Raw genomic sequence first — 9,083 nt, 5'->3', positions numbered from 1 at the left:
GCAGACACCTCTCCTCGGGAGGGAAAAGGCCCCAAATGCCGGCCCAAGCCTTAGTACTGTTCTCGGGCGCACACCCCTCCTCGGGTGGGGAAAGGCGCTGGATGCCAGGGGACAACTCCCAGGTGAACACCCCTCCTCGGGCGGGACAGGCGCCGGACGACTGGGACCAGCCCCGGGTCCCTCCTCAGCAGTCTGTTCTCCCCGGCAGTGCACTGGAGCAAAGATCCATCTCTATACTTTGAATTTGATTATATAAATCTTCTAATAAAGGATGGATGGATGAAAGAATGCTAGAGAATATTTTAATTTGATCCATGGAAAAGAAATATAGTGAGAAAGGTTTTTAGTTAAAATGGCAAGGAACACACATGCTGGAAGTATTTTTATAAAAAGCCAATTAAAATAGAAAAAAAGGACATATATAACGCAATGGATTGCTTGACACAGAGGCAGAGCCAGGGATGGCTGGCACGTAAAGAGGTGTGGCAACCAATTATATGAAAGTTCTCTTACATTAGAAGAAAATTGAAATTTTCCCGGATTTCACAGTCTAGTTCATAGTATACCTTAAGATCACCTAAGTCTTAACTGATATTCTCCTGTATATTCAGTATGTTCATTTAACCTGACTTTAATGGGCACCAAACTCTAACACTATTACAGATGCTATGTTGTGCTTGCAGATAGGAGCCTAGCATGGTTGTCCTCTGAGAGGTTCTGCCAGCAGCTGACTGAGACAGGTGCAGATATTTACAGTCAATGCTTGTACTGAGTTTGGAGACCCCTATGGAAGGAATTAAGGGGAGCTGAAGAGGACGGCTACCCCATAGGAAGACCAACAGTGTCAATTAACCCGTACCCCTGGGAACTCTGAGAGACTAAGCCACCAACCAAAGAATATACACAGCCTGGTCTGAGGGGCCAGGCACATATGTAGCAGAGGACTGCCTTGTCTGGCCTCAGTTGGAGAGGTTGCACCAAATCCTCTAGAGACTAGATGTCCCCAGGAAAGGGCATGATAGGAAAGAGGTGTCCCTTTCAGAGGCCAAGGGGAGGAGGGATAAGTTGAAGAACTCTGAGAGGGGTAACTGGGAGAGGGTGACATTTGAAATGTAAATAAATAAAATAATTAATTACAAAAGAGAAAATTATAACAACCAAACTTACGTTTTACCTGCCTTGTATTTCCCATAATAATCATTATAATCTAAGCTAAAATATAGATTAATTTTTATGTACTCTTTCATACCCTGATTCAGACAGCAAAGTGTGAGTGTGTGTGTGTGTGTGTGTGTGTGTGTGTGTGTGTGTGTGTGCTATGGCAATCATTTGCTGAGAAAAGCAAATGGTTTGACTTTTATGTAGGTATCTGTCACAAATGTTTAAAACAGCATATAGATATAACTTAAGGGTTATGTTTACATCATTGAGTACTTTGGAATCAGCTGGATTAAATAATTTAATTGTTTGTAAAAATTCTATGAAATATTTTATAAACTATCCCTCATCCCTTCCCTACAGTACAGATGTTGTCTGTACTTCTAAATAAACACAGAGCAAATTCTTTGTAATAGAGAGCATTAACGATTGCCATAGGGACAGTTAGATATAAAGCAACTAGGGATACACAGGGAATGGGGTTAGATCATATTCACACATCAGGAAGACTCCAGACAAAGCAGAAATCACAAACTACAGACAGATGGAAGTCTTTGGGAGAGAAGTGGAGAATTAAAACTCAGGCTTACTCTTGGTCATATTAATTCATGGGAAAATGATAAATTTTTATTCCTTAATGTTATACTGACACATTTTGGTGTCTTCAAGGCTATCCTTAATGCATTTAACCAATTCAATGATAGACATGATAGATGAAATATGCTGAAGTTTGTATGGAGTTTCCAGTAGTGTTTATCATTAAGAGCAGTAAATACTAGTAACACTTTGGGTAATATAAGATATAGAACACTCTCAGAGTCACAGAAGAACAAAGTTTTCCAAAAAGGTAAAAAAAAAGCTTTGGACCACTCCATGTTGCTAGACCAAAACTAAGTGTTCTTTCATCAAAAGTGTACAATATAACTTCGGGACCATTACAAACTATGTGGTTAATGCATCAATATCACAATGCTCTTGTTAACATCTACCTCCCTCTGGACAGAAATTTAGTGCTTGGTTGCTAGTTTCCCAAGAAGTGACTTCAGGTTGTATACAACAGATCTCTACAATAGTTCTTGTTACTTTTCAAGTCTTTTAGCCTAAAGCAAGGCTGCAAGATATGGAGTAAATATTTCAAGACCTATTAGCAAAATTTTAAGGTCTTGAATATTGAAGAATTTGAGTGTAATTGAAAGAAAAGAGAAAAAATATGTATATTGAAGTTGTAGGATGTATTTAGTGACAGTAGACTAAGACAAACTGTGATACCTCACCTGAAAGAAATGCCACATGTACCAATTTTGGCCAATAAATATAAAATATAAATAAATTCAGATAGCATTGCTCATCTGCTTGATGAGGGAAGTAAATAGAATGGCTCTTAAAATTACCTATCTTGAAATAACTGGAAAATATAAAGAAATTGGTCTCATAGAAGTTGGGAGAGGAATGGCTGGAGAATGGAGGAAGTCTATGTATGGATATGCACCTATCATGACAAGAATGGTGTCGAAGTTTACTAACAATGGCAAAGTATATGAGACGGCACAATCGATTAGTTATAGATGACTGTTGGCATATTTGTTTATTATTTTGTTTGGTTCTTATATCTTTACCATTCGACTCTTATCCCACCCTAATTCCTTCTAACCACCTAACCCTAGGTAGGAGAGAAAGAAGGTGAGAGGGGAAAGGATTAATAGACCTCTCTGTAGGCTACTTCCTGCTGATTAGGGCCGCCAGGTTCCTTAGGGCTAGTCCGATTTTTGTGGTTAGAATATCCAACAGTCCAAAAAAACCAGCAAATGAACAATCTACGTGTCGAACAACAGCAAACACAGCAGCGAGATGAGACAGCAGCAGCAGAGGCAGCATCAGGGGGAGCAGCAGCTACTACAGGACCTTTTGGGGTGTTTGAATGTATACCTTCTCCACAGGACCCAGAATTAAACTATCTGTAGACAGCAAAGCAATCATGCACTGCCTAGAGCATGAGACAACCATAGTTAACAACTGTGGACAAACTGAAGCAGCCCTATATCTCACACCTGGGATTAAAACGAAAACATTCACATAACTGGGTTTTTAAGGAAACCAAAATTACTCACTACAGGTGACCATAATTGACTTATAGAAAGGCAGAAAGGGTATATTGAAATATTATAAATAATTAATGTTTCAAGAGGTAATGTAATATGTAATTTAAAAATTATATAATGCAACTTAAGCATAGAGAAAAACATTATATGAATGAAAACCTAAGAATGTATCAATATATTTTAGTTATTATAAGAGAGGCAATTTAAAAATTAAGATACTGTTAAATACCTGATAATTTTTATAAACCTGGTTTTCAAGGAGATCTGGGTATTTGCTTCTTAGAAACTAGATGTTTCCACAAAAAGAATAGGATGAATTGAAAACTTGGAAAAAAAGTATAAAAGTAAAAGACACTGGGAAAATGCAAAGTTCAGTAAGAAAGTTGAAAGATATTTGAGACAGTAGAGAAATGAAACATGGGAAAACATTAAATTCTATATTGTAGAAGCAAAGTCAATGATGAGAAATATTACTTAGACAATGGTGAGCATGAAGGACAAATATATATGATTAAAGAAATAAAATCTTTTCCAAGGAAGAAAGAAATAGCAAGAAAACAAATAATTAAACATCAAAGAAAAGAGAAAGCTTTCAAGCTGAATTAAGATTTGAGGTGAAAAATTTGAAGGTTTATCCAAGTACCGAGACTTAGTGTCTCTTGAAAAAAGGAGTAAAAAAATCAACAATACTGTGTAAGATAGTAAAAGGGGACTGACCAATTAATTCATAAATAACACAAAAATGTAAAACAGTCAAACATACTAAAAACAAGAACAAAAAAGGCAAAGTAAACGTACTCACAACCTATGGAGAGTATATAACAACATTACTCATCAGGAGAACGGATGCTAACTAACTCTACAATAAAATAAGACTTCTTTCTACTAGGATGGTTAAATGTCAGCAGCAGTTGTTAACGATGATGGAAGATTGAGAAGAAACAAATTTTTCTCATATTTGCCGGTAAGTGTGAAAATGGCCAAGGCACGGTGGGAAAGGATTCCATGGTGCCCTAACTATTAATTAGTATTTTATCTTAGCATATTTCCAACACAGGATGAACATCCAGGTCCCCCCCGCCCCCACGATCTATGTAAGATAGTTTATAACAGCTTGGCTATCAATGATAAACAAACAAGAAACTGCCTAGTCATCAGCAATAGAGAATGAAATAACAATTATGGGTAGTTTTGGAAAATAATATTATGTTCAAAAAGAAGAGGACTGACCCAAATATATGCCACGTTAGATAAATTGCAAAAGCATGTAGAATGAAAGGAGAATTTAACAACTAAACTTTATGAAACTCTAGAATAAGAAAAAAAAACTGATACGGGTGATTAAATCAAATTGTCATTACTTCTGGCTTGAGTTTGGTTGATTGGAGGTGGGTACTAGAGAATATTCTGGACAAAGAACCTGGCTGAAATGATCCAATGCTCATGGAATTGGGTGTATGCTAAAGGCTTGGTGAGCAGCTAGTGGCTTGTGGAGGTTCTGATCATAGCTAAATGATGAATTCAGAGCTGGATGGACTTTTAGGGGACTCAGCATGGCTGAAGTAGATCACTGGGGGGGATGAGTCTTTCTCTACCTCCTGTCTCCTACATGACCTCATGGTCTACTTTAATGCACATTCACTAAGAAATAATAGAGCCAAATGCCAATTTCCTGTAACCTGTAGAACTGTCAGTTAAAACACATCCTCCCCTTTCACTAGCTTTTCTCATATACTGTTGCAGTGGTGAAAGTGGCTAACATATGTGCTTATGGTTAAGGTGTTTTATGTATCATTCTGTTTAACTTGGATCCCAAGAAAAAGGGAATAGAAGTATCAATGTAGTAAAAAGAATGATATAAAAATGGTTGTATAACATAGGACCACTTAAGTGTGTGTGTGTGTGTGTGTGTGTGTGTGTGTGTGTGTGTGTGTGTGTGTGTGTNGTGTGTGTGTGTGTGTGTGTGTGTGTGTGTGTGTGTGTGTGTGTGTGTGTGTAGTGTGTATGTGTAACTGTATGTATATGTATGTATGTGTGCATTAATGTGTGGAGGTCAGTGGTCAACCTTGTATGTAATTTCCCCTTGCTTTTTGAGACTGTATCACACAATGAGATATAAGAATTACTATTTACATTAGAATGTCTAAATAGTGACCACTAGGGATCTGTTTCCATGTTTCCTGCTCTGGGATTATAAATCCAGTCCTTATGGATTTTTTTCCATGAATTTCCATGAGTTTTGGGATATTGGCCATGGGTCCTCACATTTCTGTTGTAGACACTAAGAATTATTTTTTTCAGCTTCCACAACAGTTTTTAATAATGCAGATTACCATAGATTTAGTAACATACACATAAACACAGAACAGAAATCTGGGAAGGAATGAATTTCTGTTTTTCTTTGGAGGATATATCAGTTATGATGATAATGTGTAAAATGTTCTCTATTTTTCAACAGAATGAAAGTGACAGGCAGTTGTCCTGTATCTAAGGACTGGATCTATGCATCAGACAGTGTAAGATCAGAAATATTTTGAGGGAAAGTCCAGTTCCAGAATCTTTAACGGCCTCTTTAGACATCTGTGGAGGTGCAAATGCCTATGTACACACGAACACTCAAAAACACACAAAAATAAATAAATCTTAAAGAAAATTACAGTGTACAGAATGGTCTCCATAGGCTACATGTAAACACTCTTATATTTTATACAAATGAACTGAGCGTCTGTGGGTTTTGGAATCTCTAGAAGGTCTTGTTACCAAAGCCCCAGTTTTAAAAAGAATGCTTCTTTTGGGTTTTAAACAACATGGAGACACAGCAAACAGGATAAGCATGTTTTTTCAAGTAGGAAACATGGTTATTTGTCACTAGATGTGACAGTGTATGCACACTGTAGACGAACTTACTGTGGACTCATTCTTTATGTCTTATTTCTCTATTGTATTTTCGACATGAGAAAGAAGGGCCTTAGCTTGTTTCCAGACTGATTTATTAATCATCTCCTCTCCAGGTTCTCATCTGTCATCTCTGCTCTCTACTGCACATGCTGCAGACATTCTGAGGGCCTGTCTGACCTTTGTTAATTTATGAGTAGCTGGTTTATATTTTCAAACTTCCTCATATCTTTTAAATTTTCCATTCTAGATATTTAAGGTATTTTAATGAGGGAAGTGTCTCACTAACCTGTGACAGTAAATGATAATCTAGAAATGAGTGTTATGCACGGGCTCCTCACATGCTAGGCTTATTGAAGTCATCACATAATCCAACCTGCATGAGAAACATATGAAGTAATACATGGTTTGTCTTTTCTTCTTATGCTTGTTTAATGAATTAGCAGAGGTACAAGAATGTTGTGGATATTGACCAATATATTTACCCCAAGCTTAATAGTCAAAACTTGATCTAAATAGACTTACACCAAATATCCAATTATCAGGATATCAGCATTATTCTTTGCACTAATGGAGAAAGCATTAAGCTTTGCATGATCTTTCAGAAATGATTACATAAAATTATTTTTAAATGAGTTCGTTTAAGATATAATAAAATTGTATTCTTATACTACTACAGCTTGGCAACCAAATGGCACAAAGCCATTAAGTGTTCTTAATGTACTAATGCACTGGTTGTCATTACACCACTATCTGCTCCCAAGCCACCCTCTGTGGCTCGACTTGTAATGTCAGAACATTGCTCCTTGGAGAGAAAGCAAAAGTGAGAAGCTTTGTGGAGATAGGAAAGGGCCTGGAGGGACACTAGAGAGAAATGGCTCCTGGTTTCTGTAACATTTCTCCTGAAGTTCCCTGCAGTGTGAGTTGGGTACTGACATCTGGCAGCTCTCCATGGTCTCTCCTCAGCACCCTGGAAGATGATTTCTTAGGTCGACTCCCAGTGCAGGGTCCTAGAGGAGGGCTTCCTCACACAGTGTGTCTCACTGAGACCTTTTGCAGTGAAGCCTGGTATGCTGACACGCGACAAGAGAGTCCCATTTTAGATTCTGTCTCACGTGTATACGTTGCACGTGATGATCAGTATTAATTGTCAACTTGATGGAGACTAGTATCAACCTCTGGGAAGAAAAGTTGATTATGTTGAGAGCTATGAGAAGACCCATCTTAATTGTGGAAGACATTATTCTCTGAACATGTGATCCGATCCTGGACTGAATAAAAATAGAAAATCTGAGTTCAACACAAGAAACCAAGCAACCATTACTCTGTGCTTCTTGTCTGTGGGTGCATTGAGAACAGATCGCTCAAGCTCCTGTAGCAGTCACTATCTAGCATGATGTACTATAACTTGGAACTGTGAATCAATGTAACCTCAAATCTCATAAGTTGCTTTTTTTAATTAGATATTTGCTTCGTTTACATTTCAAATGCTATCCCCAAAGGCCCCTATACACTCCACCTACCCTGCTCCCCAACCCACCCACTCCCACTTCCTGGCCCTGGCATTCCCCTGTACTGGGGCATATGATCTTCACAAGACTAAGGGCCTCTCCTCCCATTGATGGCCATCCTCTACTACATATGCAACTAGAGACACAGCTCTGGGGGGTACAGGTTAATTCATATTGTTGTTCCTCCTATAGGGTTGAAGACCCCATTAGCTCCTTGGGTACTTTCTCTAGCTCCTTTATTAGGGGTCATGTGTTCCATCCAATAGATGACTGTGAGCATCCACTTCTGTATTTGCAAGGCACTGGGATAGCCTCACAAGAGTCAGCTATATCAGGGTCCTTTCAGTAAAATCTATCTAGCATATGTAATAGTGTCTAGGTTTGATGGTTGTTTATGGGATGGATCCCAGGGTGGGGAAGTCTCTGGATGGTCCTTCCTTCCATCTCAGCTCTGAGATTTATCTCTGTAACTCCTTCCATGGGTATTTTGTTCCCCATTCTAAGAAGGAGTGAAGTATCCATGCTTTGGTCTTCCTTCTTCTTGAGTTTCATGTATTCTAAGTTTCTAGGTTAATATCCACCTATCAGTCAGTGTATATCATGTGTGTTCTTTTGTGATTGGGCTACCTCACTCTGGATGATATCCTCCAGACCTATCCATTTGCCTAGGAATTTCATAAATTCATTGTTTTTAATAGCTGAATAGTATTCCATTGTGTAAATGTACCACATTTTCTGTATCCATTCTTCTGTTGAGGGACATCTGGGTTCTTTCCAGCTTTTGGCTATTACAAATAAGGCTGCTATGAACACAGTGGAGCATGTGTCCTTATTACAAGTTTGAAATCTTCTGGGTATATACCTAGGAGAAGTATTGCTGGATGTGCTGGTAGTACTATGTCCAATTTTCTGAGAAGCCGCCAGACTGACTTCCAGAGTGGTTGTACCAGCTTGCAATCCCACCAGCAATGGAGGAGTATTCCTCTTTCTCCACATCCTCACCAGCATCTGCTGTCACCTAAATTTTAGTTCTTAGTCATTCTGACAGGTATGAGGTGGAATCTCAGGGTTGTTTTGATTTGCATTTCTCTGATGATTAAGAATCTTCCAAGATGAACTCTTAATTTTGAACATCTATGCTCCAAATGCAAGGGCAGCCACATTCATTAAAGAAGCTTTAGTAAACCTCAATTCAAACATTGCACCTCACACAATAATAATGGGAGACTTCAACACCCCACTCTCATCAATGGATGGATCCTGGAAACAGAAACTAAACAGAGACACAGTGAAACCTTCAGAAGTTATGAAACAAATGGATTTAACAGATATCTACAGAGCATTTTATCCCAAAACAAAAGGATACACCTTCTCAGCACCTCATGGAATCTTCTCCAAAATTGACCATATAATTGGTCAC

This window comes from Mus pahari, chromosome 3 (assembly GCF_900095145.1).
Source record: "Mus pahari chromosome 3, PAHARI_EIJ_v1.1, whole genome shotgun sequence".
NCBI lineage: Eukaryota > Metazoa > Chordata > Mammalia > Rodentia > Muridae > Mus > Mus pahari.
The sequence above is the reverse complement of the archived record's forward strand: the minus strand, read 5'-3'. Positions refer to the sequence as shown.